The 21,024-nt window shown below is 39.3% G+C and overlaps 1 pseudogene; it reads left to right on the forward strand.

The window, feature by feature from the left end:
• Nucleotides 1-16,031: 16,031 nt before the first annotated feature.
• Nucleotides 16,032-16,149, forward strand: LOC124709220 (annotated as a pseudogene).
• Nucleotides 16,150-21,024: the final 4,875 nt, after the last annotated feature.

The raw sequence follows: 21,024 nt of genomic DNA on the forward strand, positions 1-21,024 counted from the left end.
GATCGAATGAAGGTTGGAGCTACGGGTCGTAACATATCTGAAATGTAACGTCCACTGTTCAGAGTGCCGTCAATGCGAACAGGTGGTGACCGAGACGTGTAACCAATGGCACCCCATACCATCATGCCTGGTGATACGCCAGTATGGCGATAACGAATGCAACCTTCCAATGTGCGTTCACCGCGATGTCGCCAAACACGGATGCGACCATCATGATGCTGTAAACAGAACCTGGATTCATCCGAAAAAACTACGTTTTGACATTCGTGCACCCAAGTTCGTCGTTGAGTACACAGTCGCAGGCGCTCCTGTCTGTGATGCAGCGTCAAGGGTAACCGCAGCCATGGTCTCCGAGCTGATAGTCGATGCTGCTGCAAACGTCGTCGAACTGTTCGTGCAGATGGTTGTTGTCTTGCAAACGTCCCCATCTGTTGACTGAGGGATCGAGACGTGTCTGCACGATCCGTTACAGCCATGCGGATAAGATGCCTGTCATCACGACTGCTAGTGATACGACGCCATTGCGATCCAGCACGGCGTTCCGTATTACCCTCGTGAACCCACCGATTCCATATTCTGTTAACAGTCACTGGATCTCGACCAACGCGAGCAGCAATGTCGCGATGTGATAATCCGCAATCGCCATATTCTACAATCCGACTTTATCAAAGTCGGAAACGAGATGGCACGCATTTCTTCTCCTTACACGAGGCATCACAACAACTTTTCACCAGGCAACGCCGGCCAGCTGCTGTTTGTGTATGAGAAATCGGTTGGAAACTTTCCTCATGTCAACATGTTGTAGCTGTCGCCACCGGCGCCAACCTTGTGTGAATGCTCTGAAAAGCTAATCATTTGCATATCACAGCATCTTCTTTCTGTCGGTTAAATTTCGCGTCTGTTGCACGTCATCTTCGTGGTGTAGTAATTTTAACGGCCAGTAGTGTAGTTATCCTCCATTGATACGGATGGCCCAAGGATGGTCAGAGTTTGACAGAAATCGATTGCTAAAATTAAAATAAGTACAACTGTGTATTGCTTGATGCATTTTCTAATATCTGTCTTAAGAATGTTCATATTATGAACAGCAGTACATAAGTAGTATGTCGATACGACATCTTGCTCTAGCCAAAATAAATTGAATTTACATAACCATGTCTGAAACGGAATTGTTATTGTTAAGAGTTCGAAATATTTCAACCTGGTGAGTGGTACAGTCCAGATAAATTAAATTTTTGGGGAACTGGAGGTGTAGAGCGGTTGTTTGCAACAGACAATGGTTTTTTATGAATGGGTTGGTCACAGTTCCTCGCGCTGCAGCTACCTCAAGGACAGAGTGGTGTGGTGTGGTGTGACGGTTACCATAAGGACATCGTCCTGTGGTGTGACTAACGTGGCCTCTCCTGGCTGGTGACGTGCCGGTGGGTGGTGGCATGGAGCCTCGGGAACAAAGGGGATAATTTGATGGCTGCAAATAACGGGCCCTTCCCGGCCCCTTTGAAGTTATTAGCAAGTTATAAAATTTGCATAATAGTCGAAAGAAGTAGGAGCAGGGTCGGCCAGCCAAGTTGCCAAAGAGGCTTTTAAAATCATTACGCCAAGTTCGTCGGCGTGACTCTCTTCTTCGTAGCTTACGCTGCTGCCTCCGGCCTCTGGAAATTCCCAAGTGGCCTCACCCTTTGGAAAGATGCCTTCGCTCGTATCTGCTCTAATACACCTGCTCAGTTTTCATTATGGTTATAATTCATGCTAGGAACGAAACGTTTGCCCAGTGTGCCACTTGAGTCTAAAGCCAATGGCCTTTGTTTTTAGACACGAACTCTTAAAGCTGTGAGATATTTATGTGAAATTAGAGGCTCCAAATAGATTTATTGCGTTTTCAAGTAGCAATGAAAGTTTTCTAAAGCATTGCTAACAAAAAGCACCGATAACTGTAAATGATTTACTGCCCATTGAAGCTCATAGTAGTTAAATGACTGTGTATAAAGAGAACAAACATGCGAACTGCAATCAAAAATAATGTACGAATAATAGTCAGTCAGGATAAGTTACAGTAGTCAATATATCTTTGTATCACTTGCCACTTTTGCTTTAAATGGCTGTTGCTCCATCTACTTACATTATGTAGTACTAAAAGTAACAATTTTATTGCCTCTGTGATTTCTAGTTAGTATTCCAGTTGTCTTTCAAACTTCGAACAAGCTCTTGGGCCTGTGATCACCCAAAGTACGTTGGATGTATAGAGAGCTTCTGGCGATAGTGATTTAAGTTGAGCAATGCTATGTCGATACAAATATCTTGATATTTCAAAGTATACCTGCAATACAGAATCAACACTCTTTGGTTTTGCTTCTTATTAATACCTGATTGTCTCCTGGCACGTTCTAAATTTACCAAGAGCATTAGATACACGAAAAATTCTTTGTGTTTTAAAGACTGGTCTAAAGTTATTCTGAGTGACAGTATAACTCTGTACGAGCCTTAAAGTTATTAGTATACATTTTCACTTTTCCAAGAACTCAGTAACTATAGATGTAAAATGTTAAAATGTCTGTTGTAATGCTTAATTTATTTTGTTTCCATCACATTAAAAAAATGGTAAAAAGTTGCCCAGATTGACCCTATCCGAGTAGCTTGGCAGAATGTTGACTGATAGAATCGTCTAAATCGGCTGATGCAACGGTCATAAAATAGTTCATTTTATTAGCTTGAGAATGTTGGGAACGTTACCCGCCCAAATTGGGTATTATAGTGCAAAATTATGCATTTAAGTTATACTTGAGAACGTACAGTCCGCCTCCGTAGTCGCGTGGTAACGTAGGTGGCTACTATACGGACGACTCGGGTTAGTTTCCTCGTAGCGTCAAGCATTATTCCGTAGTAGGGGGACTTGTATGGGATGCTCTAAGCCTCGTGATGCCCATTAAGGAACTACTTGAACGGGAAACAGGGGCTCCAAGATCTGGTAAGTCGGAAAAGAGGTCGGGAGAGCGGTGTACCCACTGCATGTCCCTCCAAGCCGCATATGTATGACGCCGAATGTCTGAGGTGGACATGTCGGTCGGTCGATAGCCCTTGGGCGTGGATGAGGATCTCGTTAACACCGCGCACAGGAATTACACAACTAAACAATGGCAAAGGCAGAATTTGTGAAACTGGATGAAAGAATCTAAGGTTACCGTTTTAAATACAACTGACTTGGAGACCATGCGGCTTAAGAACTAAATTTCACATGAAGTACCCAAATGTTTTGTACCGCGTTGCAAACGACTGATTGTTATCTACTGAACATTTCTTTGAAAACACATTAGGATATCAGTCTGTAACTCCTTATAGAGGCTTGCAACCATTATGAATACAATTATTGGAAGAAATTAAAAAAAAAAACTGCAAGCTTTCTTAAAACAGTAATTGGTTTTCTCTGAATTTTTTTTATGAACTGTCATCACGTGTTTTTGGGTTCAGCCCATCATCTGATGACCATTACTTACAAATACATGAGAGTTTGATGTATATGTCAAAGACTGTCATTAACGAAATGTGAATTCAGTTTTGATACATACAACTTCACATTTGCTCTTGATACACAAGTTTTATTAAATATGATCCTCAGTTAGTTGATCATAAAACTCCTATTTGCACAATATAATTTACTGGCATCTTCATTTCCCCAGCTAGGTGCAATGGATTCCATATTAAACTGAAAATCATTATAAAGGAAAACGAACGTTATGAATGTATTTATTGAAAGGAATTTAAAGAGGCTGCATGGTTGCTCAAAAACAGTCACTGGGTTTCTCTGAATCTGTTTAATGATTTTTCGACGCATTTAGAGCCTAAGCTGTCATCTGATGACCATTACATACATATTTATGATACTCTGATGTGGACATCCAAGATTGTCATTACCGAAATGTAATTTCGCTCATCATCCACGTCATTTCACATTTGTTCTTGATAGACAGTGCGTTGCATGACTTATTGCGTATTTCGACTTCCACATGTGTTGGCGTTGCATCATGTCTGAAACCAGCGACTGTTTTTAACCATTCACGTAGATTTCTTAAGTTCCTTCCCGTAATTGATGAAAGTAGATTATTTTCATTTTTAAAAGGTAACTATGATTACGGTATGGAAAGTACATCTTTAAATATTATTAATTTTCCTACAATTTTTATTTCTTTTTTCTGGGGGGGTCATCAGTCTACTGACTGGTTTGATGCGGCCCGCCACGAATTCCTTTCCTGTGCTAACCTCTTCATCTCAGAGTACTTGCAACCTACGTCCTCAATTATTTGCTTGACGTATTCCAATCTCTGTCTTCCTCTACAGTTTTTGCCCTCTACAGCTCCCTCTAGTACCATGGAAGTCATTCCCTCATGTCTTAGCAGATGTCCTATCATCCTGTCCCTTCTCCTTATCAGTGTTTTCCGCATATTCCTTTCCTCTCCGATTCTGCGTAGAACCTCCTCATTCCTTACCTTAGCAGTCCACCTAATTTTCAACATTCGTCTACAGCACCACATCTCAAATGCTTCGATTCTCTTCTGTTCCGGTTTTCCCACAGTCCATGTTTCACTACAATACAACACTGTACTCCAGACGTACATCCTCAGAAATTTATTCCTCAAATTAAGGCCGGTATTTGCTATTCGTAGACTTCTCTTGGCCAGAAACGGCTTTTTTGCCATAGCGAGTCTGCTTTTGATGTCCTCCTTGTTCCGTCCGTCATTGGTTATTTTACTGCCTAGGTAGCAAAATTCCTTAACTTCATTGACTTCGTGACCATCAATCCTGATGCTAAGTTTCTCGCTGTTCTCATTTCTACTACTTCTCATTACCTTCGTCTTTCTCCGATTTACTCTCAAACCATACTGTGTACTCATTAGACTGTTCATTCCGTTCAGCAGATCATTTAATTCTTCTTCACTTTCACTCAGGATAGCAACGTCGTCAGCGAATCGTATCATTGATATCCTTTCACCTTGTATTTTATTTCCGCTCCTGAACCTTTCTTTTATTTCCATCATTGCTTCCTCGATGTACAGATTGAAGAGTAGGGGGGAAAGGCTACAGCCTTGTCTTACACCCTTCTTAATACGAGCACTTCGTTCTTGATCGTCCACTCTTATTATTCGCTCTTGGTTGTTGTACATATTGTAAATGACCCGTCTCTCCCTATAGCTTACCCCTACTTTTTTCAGAACCTGAACAGCTTGCACCATTTTATATTGTCGAACGCTTTTTCCAGGTCGACAAATTCTATGAAAGTGCCTTGATTTTTCTTTAGCCTTGCTTCCATTATTAGCCATAACGTCAGAATTGCCTCTCTCGTCCCTTTACTTTTCCTAAAGCCAGACTGATCGTCACCTAGCGCATTCTCAATTTTCTTTTCCATTCTTCTGTATATTATTCTTGTAAACAGCTTCGATGCATGAGCTGTTAAGCTGATTGTGCGATAATTCTCGCACTTGTCAGCTCTTGCCGACTTCGGAATTGTGTGGATGATGTTTTTCCGAAAGTCAGATGGTATGTCGCCAGACTCATATGTTGTACATACCAACGTGAATAGTCGTTTTGTTGCCACTTCCCCCAATGATTCTAGAAATTCTGATGGAATGTTATCTATCCCTTCTGCCTTATTTGACCGTAAGTCATCCAAAGCTCTTTTAAATTCCGATTCTAATACTGGATCCCCTATCTCTTCTAAATCGACTCCTGTTTCTTCTTCTATCACATCAGACAAATCTTCACCTACATAGAGGCTTTCAATGTATTCTTTCCACCAATCCGCTCTCTCCTCTGCATTTAACAGTGGAATTCCCGTTGCACTCTTAATGTTACCACCGTTGCTTTTAATGTCACCAAAGTTTGTTTTGACTTTCCAGTATGCTGAGTCGGTCCTTCCGACAATCATATCTTTTTCGATGTCTTCACATTTTTCCTGCAGCCATTCTGTCTTAGCTTCCCTGCACTTCCTATTTATTTCATTCCTCAACGACTTGTATTTCTGTATTCCTGATTTTCCCGGAACATATTTGCACTTCCTCCTTTCATCAATCAACTGAAGTATTTCTTCTGTTACCCATGGTTTCTTTGCAGCTACCTTCTTTGTACCTATGTTTTCCTTCCCAACAATTTTCATTTAACGATCTAATATTACATTTTCAGATATTTCAATGCAGTGCATCGCATAATATATGTGATAGTGCCAATATACAGCCACGAAAGACACACGTTATCAAAAACCTGAACCAGTTGATAGAAAACATCCTGAAGCATCTGAGAATACTCAATTTGACAACGGAGAGATGTGTAGGCGAAAAAATAGAAAAAAAGAACAATAGATGGAGACCAAGGCTTGACTACTATAATTACATTAGACGGTATGTAGCTTGCAGTAGTTACGCAGTGATGGTGATGTTAGTACAGGATAGACCAGCATGGAGAGCTGCAGCAAACCCGTTTTCGGACTGAGGGCCACAACAACAACATACACTTTGTTGTATGACAAATGTCATTTCAACATACATATACGAATGAAATTAACACTGTAAGGAAAAGTTCTGAAACAGAAACTAATATCATAACTACTGTGATATTGCTGATGCCTGTCAAGGAAAGTAATTATAACTTATAACTACCACTAATTAACGTACCTCTAAGCAATGAATTAAAAAATAAACTTCAGAAAACTCTTTACTCGATATTGATACCATCTGTAAGTCGGTTACAAAATTCTCCAGTTAATAGTTAATTGCGTCGTTTTCATCCCTTCAGTTTTTAAACATTGCCCGTCGTAATTAAAGTGACATATACGTGTTCTGAAAGTTACATTTTCAGCAAGTATGAGTAAAGCGTAATGTGAATGAATGAGGAAAACATCGCAAAATAACCCTCAAACCGGCTTTAAACAGCCCAAATGTGTTCTAATGCGTAGACTTCTCAGCTAGTTACCCCACTGTTTAGCTATACCAACAGGGCAGTAAAATTTGTAACTCCCTGGCTGCATCATAACTGAAGACGTGACGTCCGAGACCTTTGACAATGCAATGACGGAAGCCAGGCGCCGTGTGGGTAAATTTTTATGTTTGTCATCGGTTTAAACCTTCATTTATTTATATGATTAAAACTTCAAGCGTTTACGATAAGCCGAAATCGGTTTTGCTGCTTTGTTTTAGTTTTCTTTAATTCCAGACTTCCTCCATCCTTCCAGAGTGGCTTTCCTTTTCTTGTTGAATTCACAACCTTTTATTTTCTTTCCTTTTTTAAATCCTGTCTTTTGTGTCGCTTCTCTAAAACGTGATCTTTTATCTATTACGTATATTTTAATTCCAGTGCTTTTCATATCTTTGTCAATTTCAGTGTGCCATATAGATTTGGATTTGTTGCTGTTAAGTAGTAGATATACTTTGTTAGGATGTTGTTATCCAGTCAGTATTTGTGTCCATTAATTTGCATTCTTCTCTTGATCGTTACATCAGTCCATTTTTAAACAGAGTTCTAGGTGTTATTTCGGTTCATATTCTATACCCATACACCTTTTAGTTACCAGTATTTGCCTCACAACTTTTTTTTTTAACCTTTTCCAGTTGTTCAAGTTCCCTAAATCTTGTTTATGTAAGGTTTCTGCTGCATACAATGTTTCATGCCTTGCCATTGCCTGATAGTGTATTAGTTTTCTGCACCAGGACGAAGATATTTTGTTATATATGTTTTTGGGCAAATGGAATGTCCTTTCAATTTTATGTACTCTATTTTCTAGTGCTATCATTTATTTTGTATTGCTCGTTATTCATCCTGTTAGCTACTTGAAATATTCTTCTTTATATACTGTTTTGTTATGATTATGAAGATTTTGGGGTGCATAGCTGATATTTGTCAGTTACTGCGATTTTTTTTAAATGATGTTCTTTGTAATATTTTCTCAGCTTCTTTCTGTAGCTGTTTGATTTGTTCTCCGTCACTCTCCAGTGAGTCTGTAATCAACGCCTTGTCAATTGGAGAAGAAAGACAACCTGTCGTGACTTTTCTGTTTTCTTCCTAATTGGATACCCTTAGTACTGACAGATTTCCTATGTTCCCTCACTACCTTCTGTACTGCGCATTGGAAATTTGGAGGTGTTACACTTGATTTCATATCAGTGGGTTTTGACTGCTCCCACATAAATTTTACTTTCGATGTTATGTAAGTTCCGGTAATTATTTCTGCTGTTTTATTATCGAGTCCGAATTCCTGCATAATGTTGATTAGTTCATTTCTATTCACGCAAAAGTTGTCACATATTTTTAATTTATGATTTCTTTCGGTTCTATTATGACCTTTAGATGTAGTATTTACTCTACACATGACCTTTTCTTCCTAAATACCGCCTGATAGTCTCCTAGTTGTGGGTCCAGTATTTCTTCAGCTCTTCTCAGAAGTGCCACGGAAAATATACCTCACTATGAAACAGGAGATTCCTCTATTATTGTAAGAATCGGTTTTCTTTACTTTTTATTTAGAGCAAGAGTGTATGCCGACGTCCATTTTTATAGTAAGCTGTTTTTGTCCAAATTTCATCACCTATTTCTGTTACACATAGAATGATGTTTTCAGCAGAGCGTTTCCACACACAGTTGTATAGTTCTTTGAACTCGTCTGCAGGTATTCTGCTGTTCTCAGTGTTAGAATATGCAGTCTTCTCTGTTTTTTGATCTATAAGCTGTAAATTTGGTGGTTAATACAAGTCTCTTGTGATGTTCTTCTTAAAAATGACTCAAGCGACGCCAGTTGATATTTCATATGTTGATCTGCTTTAAGACCTTTTTCCCTAGGGTTCCCACTCTTTTTATTTTTATTTATGCTCTGTATATTGCAAGTTAGTTGTCTTCTTATAATTAACTCATCACATCACAAGTCCTCCAAGCAGGTTTTCATTACATTTTAAGAAGAATATTTTCTTCTGCTGTTTAAAGTAGTTGCCAAAATTTAGGTATTCTTTTTTTTTGTAGAAGCGGTTTGAAATCCTTTCTATTGATAACTTTTGAATGTAATACTTATGGGTTGGTTTCTATACCTTTTCCGAAATTTCATGGAAGACGGGTTGTTGTTGTTGTTGTTGTGTTAGTCGATCGAACGACTGGTTTGATGCAGCTCTCCCTACTACTCTATTCTGTGCAAGCTTCTTCATCTCCGAATAACTACTGCAACTTACATCCTTCTGAATCTGCTTTCTGTATTCATCTTTTGATCTCCCTCTACAATTTCGACGGCCCTCCCTCTACCTCACAAACACACGCTTCCCTTCCACACAAAATTAATTGGTGACGAAATTAATTGGTACTTCTTCTGCGTCTCAGAACGTGTTCTATGAACTACTCCTTTGTTATAGTTAAGGTGTGCCACAGATTTCTTATATCTCAAATTATATTCAGTACCTCCTTATTAGTTACGTGATCTACTCATCTAATCTTCTTCGTTCTTCTGTAGCATCACAGTTCAAAAGCTTATATTCCATTCTTATCTGAACTGTTTATTGTTCGTTTTTCACTTGGCCAAACAAATATCTTCGGAAAAGTCTTCCAAATACTTAAATTTCTATTCGATGATTACAAATTTCGTCTCATTGCCAGGCTACATTTTATATCCTCTCTACTTCGCCTATCATCAGTTATTTTGAAGACGAAATAGCAAAACTTATCTACTATTTTATCTAGTTTCCTAATCTAAGTCCCTCGGCATCAGCGGATTTAATTTGAATACATTCCATTATCCTTGCCTTGTTTTTGTTGATGTTCATCTTGTATTCACCTTTTAAGACTATGACCAATCTGTTCAATTCCCGTTCCAAGCCATTTTGCTGTCTCTGACTGAATTACTATGTCATCGGCAAAACCTCAAGGCTCTTATTTCTTCGTAGACTTTCATTCCTACTCTAAATTTTCTTTGATTTCCCTTTCTACTTGCTCAATGCACAGATTGAATAACATTGGGGATAGACTGCAACCCTGTCTCACGCCCTCACAATCACTGTTCCCTTTATGCACCTCGACACTTGTAACTACCGACTGACAGTGGCGGATCCAGGACTTTGTTTTGGGAGGGGCTTAACCCAACTGAGCGTAGACTTCCTCAAAGCAAACATTAAAGTACTAAAAATCACACATAATTTTATTTTACCCGTTTAACGCAAATTCTTCAGTGACTTCGACAGGTTGTAGGCTGCCAGATATATCTCGGTGAATATAAATGGCAACCAAACCATTCAATCTGTCATCCCTCACTGTCGTACGAAAGTACGACTTTATCAGTTTAAGCGAAGAGAAGCTACGCTCCACACTACAAGTAGATACTGCTAATGCAGCGAGAATTTGTAAAAGAAATTTTATATTAGGGAAAATTCATTTGTGTCTGATGTGTCTCTGCTGCTGTTGGGGGGGGGGGGGGGAGGGGATGTTAGAGCTATTTCTCCCGATAACGAGAGAGGATGGGGTGAATCGCTGCTGTAAACACATGCAGCTGCCACTAAAGAGTTCAGATTTTCTGTTTTTACGATGGCTCTTGGTACAAGGGTGAACAGGTCGAGAATTGAAGAGTGCTCTGCTCCCGCAAAGCGACTCCTCAATTGTACCAATACAAAATCGTTGAAAGGAAAGAATACAATCAGTCTGAAACAAAAAATGACATGACATTATTCTCTATCTCCTAAGAACAGAAAAGAAAGAAATGCTGTATCAAGAAAACAACGTGTGTATGTATTGAAGGTTTATTTTACCTGTAGTATTTCTTATCATCAGGTGCTTCTATATTTGAGCGATGAGCAGAGCGTTTGGTGTATCTGGGTGCCTGCACTGGAACGTCCAAAGGTTCTACAATATGACACGCCTGTTGGAAAATTTCTTCATATTTCGTTTCTCTGTATCGTTCCAGTGTTCTTATTACACAGTCTATCATCTCATAACAAAGGGTGAGACCGTCAAAGTTAATCCAAAGTAATATCGTTGAATAGAAGCCAGAAGAATTGGACTTTACGATGACGGAGAAGTTCTGTCCATATCTTCAAGGAACAGTACGATAAAGTCAAAGAGTTCTTTGAATTGAAGGAGTGCATCATGCATTTCAAACCTGGGTGTATCACTAAGATTTTGTAACATAACTCTTTTCGCCTCTGGGTGTTCTTCAAGAATAGTTCGTTAGATAAGTTCCAAACTTTTTGCTGACTCACGCACAAAATTGGTAACACGACTTACAGCTCCCATCATCTTGCGAATATTAGGCAAGGTGCAGTCCCTCACGATAGCTAGGTTTAGTTTATGTGCATATAACTAGCTAGCGTTTGGAGCTGCTTTATTCGGGACTGTGATCCACTGAACTTTCCAGACATGTTGGCACCTCCAGCATAACCTTGACCTCTCAAATTCTTAACTTCTAGGCCTTATTGATTCAATTCTTGAACGATGTGATCGCTTAATGCAGCAACAGTAATGCCAGTTGCAGATAGAAAGCATATTAAGTCTTCGTGTATTGTGCCATTTTGTAAATTCAGATACCTGATACATACACTGAGCTTTTCTGTATCACTGGTATCCGTTGTTTCATCACGAAGGACAGCATAATACTTAGGTTCTTTCACTTTGTCGAGTACCTTTTTCATAATGGCAGAATGGAACGATCGATCAGGTGATTCTGAGTTGTTTTTCTCGGATATGTAACATTTCTTGGAGCTGTCTCTAAATCAGCTGAGTCAATGCGAAATTTTAAAAGTGCGCGAAATTTTAAAAGTGCGCGAAACTTTCCTAGGTTGATTTCATCACTCAGTGTACCATCATCTCGGTTGCCTCTTAACGGTATGTTTTCTCGACCACACAATATGATCGTCTTTACTATAGGAATCACCCGCATTCTGTTTGATCTAATCATTTTCAGTTTCTCAATTACGTTTAAATTATTTACAGCTTTTTCAGGGTTTTCATGTGAACTTTTGAAATGTGTGATTTTTAAAACTGCAATTTTGTGATAATTTGTAGCAAAATGAATTCTGAAGATTTCTAGGGTTTTTTTTGTATTTGCAAAGTAGACTAATGGCTAAAGAACTTAGAGCCACAGAACGCTTGCCCTACTGTCTGAACCAGAGAATAGTAAGCAAGGCAACCTTTGTGTTTTTGGCTACAGACTAGCCAAGAGTATTCCTTTAGCCAATCAGAACGGAACTTTCTTTTATGTCCACCATCTGTCTACTCCATATTCATAATTACGAGGTTGTGCTAAAGACTCCATCAGATGTTTATACTTTTTCTCGTCACTGAGTACTTTACCTACCACATAAGAAATATCAAAAGGATTTTCAGCGCAAATAATCTATGTACTAGCCACTCCCACTGACAACGTTTCCGGTTCAGTAACAACAGCAAACGTAAATCAGAGAATCATACATAAGCAAATCAACAACTTACCAACAGCTAAAATAACTCTTCGGAACTACGTTACAGGGCTATTTAAAAGGCCAATAACCATTTAAGAGTTTAAAATAAAACTCATTAATATGAAGCTTTTCTTTTACTACGGGACAAACTTGAAATCAGCTAGTCCCTGTAAAAGTTACATTACAAACTAACCTACTCGATCAAAATCTATGAAACAGCTGATTTCTCGTGATTTTGAAGTTGGTGCCTCAGTAAAAGTTGTTCTTATTGATGAGTACTTTAACCCGTTAAAAGATTATTTACCGGTACCGATTTTTGGTAAATAAGGCGGTATAAAAGTATGAAATTCAGGGGAACACTGGAATGCGCACGAAGAAAGCTAGTTTGAAGAGAATTCAAAACCGAACGAACCCTATGATATTACATTACATCATTTACGTTAAATATTACTTCACGCTGTTCTTTGTATGGCAGGCAGAAAGGATAGAGTGCTCAGAGCATTTTTGTTGCCAACAGTGAAATAACATTTCACGCTAAAAGAACTTATTCAAAACCACTACGTATAAACCACAACATGTTTTTATCGTGCCTTTAACAAAACCATTAGGTCGTTATTTTTTAAGCACTGAGTATGTTGGGTAACCAAACGTATGAGGCAATTCAGTTTGTCCCTTTGTTTAAAGCTAGAACAGTTTTATGAAATGTGGCACAGCGAACTTACCTAGGAGAAAACGAAGAGCTCGGGGTTATCAACGTCTTCGTCGATAGAAGAGGCACAGGTAGTAGCGGATAAAGTATATTTAGATGCCTTACATGTCGTTAACATTTCCTATCAGGTCACATGAAATTGAATGAAACCACAAACAGGTGTTAATTAATGGTCTATTAACACGATCGGTTTCGCCGCATTAAAGCAATATCTTCAGGTGTAAGTGGTGTCACATAAATTAGCACATGGAGGCACCCCAACTTTCGTAGTCAGAGAATCTAATCCCATGAAGATGGGAAGTGCTCAACGAATAAACGTCATCGAAACATTGGGACGAATAGTGCAGGGGACGCAGCAACTATAGTCAGTAATCATAAGGGTAAAGCACTAGTGGATTCTCTGACTACGAACGTTGGGAGCGCCTCTGTGTGCTAATTTATGTGACATCACTTACACCCGAATACGGTGCTTTAACGGGTCAATAAACCATCAGTTAATAGCTGTCTACAGTTTCATTCAATTTCAACGTCTGTGGCTGCCCAAGTTCCTAGCTGCGTCAGCACTTCTGTTGATAATTCATTATAGTGGCAACAATACTTCTTTCTTGCGATTCCTCCTAGAATTTCGGATTTTATTTTATTTCTCGATTTAGTTTTAATAATGTATATCTGCTAAAAAATCTTACCACTTCCGCTTTCGACCACGGTAACATTAGTCGTGACAATGCTAAAGTTGTCATTTCTTGAAATGAGATGACGTCATTTGCATGTCTGTGTTGAAGCACTGCACATCAGAAATTAACAGCGTCTGTGTCGGACCATTTGACAAGAGCTGAATTTTGTCTCTGAAAATCCGTTTTTGTTATTGTTCCTGGATCAATATCACGATTCAAGGAGAGGAATCAATGGCTCTTTAACGACACGAAGAGCTTTGGACAATGAAAGAATTGAAATTCTCCACAAAATTTCATTGTTGTCTGGAATTCGTTGCAACTGCTGAATTATTAATTGGTACACAAACTGGATGTATCTCAGATGTAGGACATAGTCTTGTTCTGGGCATAATTAAGATTTTCTCAATTCATAATTAAATTTTAGAACTCATGTTCTAGATATGTTTTGGGATATAAGTGGTTTTCAAAGACTAATTTTAATTTTCTTTGCATAGGATATGTAGGAGACAAAAACTTTTTGTAATTAATGATTTTGTTAGTACAACATGGTTATTTAACAGCTTACACGGATGCTTTGTGTTGGGTTCAAAATGTTATTAACCAGATGCAAACTTCAAAGAATCGTGTTGGAAAATATTTAAATATGCCTAACTGGCTTGATCAGAAAACACTGAATAAAGCATTTCTGCAGTGTAACTGTTGTCTTTGATTCGCCTTTTTTCAATATGCATTCTAAGCTCTATCTGCTGATCTGTAGTTCTTGTTACCGCAGGTTCTATGACAACCGTCGCGTATCACATGCTCGTGTAATTTTAAGGAGTCCTACTCCTCTGATAAATACCACTATTCAACTGTTGGCGAGTTGAAGAACAAATTATTCGTTGCACTAACTAAGAAGTCCTGATTTCCTGGAGCGTCTCACTTGCAGCAGAAGTAGCAAGTAGTGCTGAATGGATTACACATCTTATAACAATCAGATCCAGAGTTACATTTTTCAAAATTTGATTGACCATATTTTGAACACTTACAATTACATTCGTATTGTCTGTGCCTATACCCTGCAGCTTGTTTGTATCTAATTTCAATTCTTGAGGTGTGTCTTTAATTACAGTTACACTAGACTCTGTATTATAATGTTTGAGATCGGCTAATTTTAAAAAACGATGAAATGATCGCATTGGTTGTAGCACTGTAATATATTATTGTTATTCCCAAAAATTGATTGCGCTAATGTGCGTTGATTCATTAATTAAAACAATATGTATGTTGTCGCCGATATGTTGCCGCAAATTTTCCACAAAATACCGCCTTCTTACATGTTTTATAGCTGCACTACATTTTTTCTACGTATTTTAAGTTTTCTGGCACATTTTGTTCTTCGTATTTTAAGTTTTCTGGCAATATTGCTGTCTGTGAATTTACTCTTGCACAAATCAGTTAAGTGATAACATGACATGATCGGACAATGATTGGAAACAAATAATGCAAGGGGACCCTCAGGTTGATTCACTTCTGAATACTCTTTCACGATTTTGAAAAGTGTTTTTGTTTGTTGACATTGGTGTTGCCACGGTCTCTTCTTTTATTTTACGTCACTCTGACATATTATTGCGGCAAAACAATATGCTCTTGTGTCATCGCCTTGAATTCTTTCTAACCAGTCTGCAAATTTACTATCCCGTTGCTATTGTGCACAAAATTTCTTGGTGTACTGTCCCTTTACTTTACGTATGTTTAGCACTAAAGCAACAGCGAGTGATTTAAGAAACACCACATTACCACCGGCACTACAGATATGCACTGTGCTTGCAATTGTAGATTTATTAATATTAGAGCGCATAAAAAAATGGGTGTATAACAATATGGCCACAAAACAACACGGAGACGAAAACAAATAGCTTGTATTTTAAATGTTTAGATGATACATACTGAAGAGCTACTAGACGTTAGCAAATGAAGTAGTGCTCTTTGCTGTATGTAGAATGGATTAAGTGATTTTAAAAAATAATTTTACCATAAGCCACCCAAATCTTTTTAAAATCTACCATAATGCACACCAGCCAGTAGACGCGAAATCGACACACTAGACTGGTACTCAAAATCACTAACTTCGCAATACTTATCCAGAGTCTAGTCCACAACCACCCACACCACACCGACCGAAAGATCAACGAACTCAACCCAATAAACGTCACAAACTCATGTTTGTACGAATTTCATTATGTACCGTACATTCAAAATAGCGGCAACGGCCTCGCCTCAGTGGATACACCGGTTCCCGTGAGATCACCGAAGTTAAGCGCTGTTGGGCGTGGTCGGCACTTGGATGGGTGACCATCCAGGCCGCCATGCGCTGTTGCCATTTTTCGGGGTGCACTCAGCCTCGTGAAGCCAATTGAGGAACTACTCGACCGAATAGTAGTGGCTTCGGTCAAGAATACCATCATACGACCGGGAGAGCGGTATGCTGACCCCACGCCCCTCCTATCCGCATCCTCCACAGAGGATGACACGGCGGTCGGATGGTCCCGGTAGGCCACTTGTGTTCGGAAGACGGAGTGCTTTTTTAAAACATACAAAATAATCAGAAAGATCTACCTGCTGAACGTTTGAGTCGATAATAACTTACCGATATTGTTTGCAGCTAATATTGGTTCAATTTTGCTCGATTCTACCTCTTCTTTCTTGCTTTCACTTTTTTTGAAAATCTGACAGATCCGAAAAAAGAACGCCTTCATTACAATTTAAAACCACTTTAGCAGCGGATTCTTTTGTGTCTGAGTCGAGAAACCATGCAACAATGCCCCACGTGTAGAGCAGCTCGGCGCGCGCACTAGCAAACCGCACACTCGTGTCGGGCGGACGGGTGGCGGTGGCAGTGGTGTGTGTATGTAGCTGCGTTCCGAATGGGTGGCGCGCGATTTAAAAGCTAGTCACGTAAGTACCTTGTTAGAGGAACGTAAAATTTGAAAATATACTGCACCTACTGAAAATGGATTACGTAACAAGTGATGAGAACTGTACTGTAGGTAGTATAGTACTAAGACAGTAGGATAATATTAAGTCTAATTTGGGATTTGTCGGGGTGGATCCAGATGCTTTTGCAGGGTGGGGAGAGCTTGAGCCTCTTCGACCCCACCTCCCTCCCCCTGAATCAGTTACTGCCGTCCGATGTCTATAAAAGTTGTAGACATCCATTCGCTGACTGTATTTTACCGCTGATACCTTTAGAATTTCAAAGAGAGTATTCCACTCAAGACAGATAGGTAGTGGCCTGAATCTAAACTGGAAGTAGATAACATTCTGAATCTAAATCGGTACTCTTTGCAACTTTTACACTGAGTTGAAGAGAGTCTACTTATAATATGGTGATCGAGTTGCTTTTCACCCACAGATCGGAATTATTGAGTTCGTCCATTGCTATAGAGCATACTCAGACTCATATCTAATTACTAAGATTCGCAGATGCCCTATAACACATTTTTTTCATCACTACGACTGCATCATGTTATGTGTGGGATCTCATACTCTTTAATAGAAACTTCTTTTTGACCCTTAAATTTCATTCTTTTTCCTTGTCTTCTAGCTTAGAAATACTTATTGTGATAAAGGGAAATACATTTTATGTCCCTAGATGAACACTCTACTACTGTGGATAATTGTACGAAGTCTGAGTATGTTAGTTTCTCTCCTTTTGCCCACAGACATTAGTCATCCAACGACAAACTACTTTTGCCATTAAGTTGTAACATAGGGGGAGAGAATGTTCTCGTGGGTGTTGCAGTCTCTTGTCGAACTGGCATAATGCAACAACGTTTATGTTGTGGTGGGAACTGGAGCTGGATTCCGTATGTCAGGGTGTTAGGGAGGTCCTTTTCTGCTGCCCAGTAAGAGCTTTCCTAGGAAGCGACATGAGCACTCTATTGCGGCTATTTTATGTAAAGATTCGGAATCACCTTTGCTTCAGTATTGCACTGAAACCACTGCCGTACCTCGGATTCGAGCACGTGAAGAGCGTGACAACCAAACGAACCAAAAATTTGTAGCTATAAGACAGGAAATCATTTATAGAAGTTCCTGAGAATAATTCTATGATGATTAAAGAATCTGCACCCCAGTGTAATGCATATATGCATTCCCTTCACGTGTTTAAGTCAAGTATTATGCACATTTATGCGATCGGGAATGCTCAGTAGCAGCCAGGCTACATGTACATTTAACAATTAAGTGTCAACAAGGAGTATTAGTGATGAAATCATAGGAGGCAACGTTGTGCAGCCTTAGTCCTCAGTAGGGACAAGATCCGACTATTTGGGAGTAGGACCTTACAACCTGAGACAGTGTTCCGAGACAAACTTCCGTCACAATGTCCGCAAACGTGACGTCAGATCCGCCTAGTAACAGCGATCTGAGCGTCCATTGGCTGAAAGTTTGGAGATATATATATATATATATATATAGTGAACGAGAGAATTGTCCTTATTGGCTGAGGAAGAAAGGTGGGATGGTCTCTCTTGTCCTTCGGGAAGACAGGGCGAGTTAGTCGCGAGGAGCCACTCAAAACGCGCGGTCGAGTAACCGGGACGGCTCGAAAAGAATGGTCGCGAGTACGTACTTCTGCTGTCAAACAAGCTAGAAAGTGACGTTAGTAGTTATCTGAACGCCACGTGTCGTGGGCAGCGCCTATCATTATGTAAGGTCAGAAAACTGTGTTAATGTGTGTAAATGGTCGAATATAACGGCGTAGTCCAGAGGCGCCATATTGCAAATATTGATTCTGAGACGTATGTGACAAAGAAATTTCTGTATTAAAACAAGTGTAATACAAACGTTGTTGATAATTAACAACTGGCATCCCTAAACACTCCACTTACCGAAGCAGCAAGACACGAGGTTAGCGATACCGCCCAGAGAAGTACTTCCTTTTCGCTACAATTCCAATGAGGGTGTTGTACCAGATTGCGCCACCGACCTCTGTCCTTCCATGTTTTCCGAAATTTTACAATCTGTGCAGGGCTTTCAAGGCAACTGTCCGTCACACAGAATTTGTACGACTACCGTAGAACGAGAAAGTGCTTCATGTATTTCCCTTCACCACAATAACAATTTCCGTTCACACTGCGTCAATCTAATTCCCAGAATGTTCTTTTCCTTTAGACAGGATACGAACTGCAGACAGAGTCGCCTGGAGATTCCCAGATTCCCCTCTATGTAGTTCATGATCCTAATTCATGGTAGAACAGGGAAAAAAATTCATATCGAACCATGAACGCTCCGTGTCTTCTCATGCGCCTCGTTATGGGCCCTGAAATGACTGGTCATACCTCGTACAACAGTTTGAATCATTCTAAGGCCACTTTTACGAGACTCTGTATTGTCAGAGTCTTACATTTTCAATGCAAATACTATACGAAATACTGTGTTTCACTTTTCTACAGCTATCTATTAGACGAGGGGCTACTCCCCGAAAAAGGAATTATTGTAAATTAACCAATACGTGACGGAATTAATTAAAATTTGTCATATTTCTGTAAAAACTGGTTTCTGGCTTTTGAAATAGATATAGAGTCTAGGAATGTTTCTAAATTTCGATTATTGTTTATGGTTTTGTAAGAATTTAAAGTAGGACGTATATGACCATCTGAACTCGACAAGGAATAAATGATTCCCCAAAATTACTCTTCCTTAAGTCAAGGAGGACGTATAAGTTTCACTTAAGACAATTTTATACTAGGGACTAGGATCAGTAAAAAGATGAAAGTAAGTACCATTATCATGTCAAAGAAATTGGTTTATTAACAGCTTTAAGGTTTTCTGAAATTTTCAAAATGTGGTTGAATAGATCGTAGTACTTTGCACTAGCTGCATTCGAAATTAGTCCCTATCTCTCTCTTCCGTGTGTTTCATTGTCTGCATCGCCTCCATGTGCTCCTTGCTGGAAAATGTGTGTCGGCAGTAAAATGACAAGATAATAAGCCTGTTACAGTTTTGCCAACTGCTCACCACCCGAAAGATGTAAGATTCGTCACCTGGCAAAGCAGAGGCGTTACAACTTCAGTTATAGCCTGCACTACATCCATAGCTGTAAGGGGAGCTGTAGACCGGTTCAACCAGTGAAGAGAAATATACGCAGTTGGTTGGTAGGCCACTCAAATCATGGTATCGTCTTTTTTTTGCCTTTCGAACACTGCAATAGTTAACAGTTTCATAATCTGTAATAATGGAAGAAAATGTGAACAACTTTCTTTTCACCTTGCTTTTGTAAGACAGCTTTCAACTGGGAGAAATAGAAAGAGACGGGGATGGCAAGCATTCATCACAAAAATCAAACCAGGAGTTTGTGGAGCTCTCCATCTCACATAAAATCAAGGGAAATAAGATTACAGTACCCAAAAAAATATAATTATAAATGTAATAATTAAGACACAATTATGAACAAAATGCACAAACAGAAACTCTCTACACACACTGTCGAAGACAAAGTCATTAAACTAATTTCGAAGTGTTTTATCAATAAATAACTGTGGAAATCTGTACATTGCTAGCAAACAGCTTAAAAAAAGGTCATAAATACTTTTCTTTACTGGGCTTATCTATTGCAGACAGGAAAAAACTACATAAAACTGCCAAACACAAGGCACCTTAAACACCTTAAACAATTGAGGGGTATGTCGCGCATTGGGTGCCAAATGTGGCCCTGTTGGCTCCAAACAGTTGATACATTCAACGCTAGATTGCAGCGCCTCACAGGTAGGGGACTTTAATATCCCCGTAAACTCGGGGAAGTAAGTTTGTATGTGGGACACGTCCCGCTGCTCACGAAAGGCAAAAGTGCAAATATCAAACCGATTTTCTTTAAATGAAAAGAAGCAGTACAACGTAGATGCGACAGACGAGAGGGCGAAACAGAAAAATATGAGCTTCATTCTGATGTTGAAAAGATATTTAAAAAGTCGTTTTAAAAGTTAATGGAATCTGCTTGGCAATATATCGTTAGCTATCTTCCGAGGCTGGATGGAACTTCAACTGAAATCACCACCTAACTTATTTAAGAAAAAAAGGACGTTCTACAACGGCTAGCTCTACCATGGAATCGTTTATTGTTCGGGATAAAAAGTAGACTCAAAGATAATTAGAAAGAAGATACGAATAACAGCATTTGCAAACTACTCGAAGCAGAACGTAAATTTACCGTAATTTGACGAGCGAGTTATCGAACGTAGACAACACTACTTTT

This window comes from Schistocerca piceifrons, chromosome 7, assembly GCF_021461385.2.
Source record: "Schistocerca piceifrons isolate TAMUIC-IGC-003096 chromosome 7, iqSchPice1.1, whole genome shotgun sequence".
In the NCBI taxonomy this organism is placed as follows: domain Eukaryota; kingdom Metazoa; phylum Arthropoda; class Insecta; order Orthoptera; family Acrididae; genus Schistocerca; species Schistocerca piceifrons.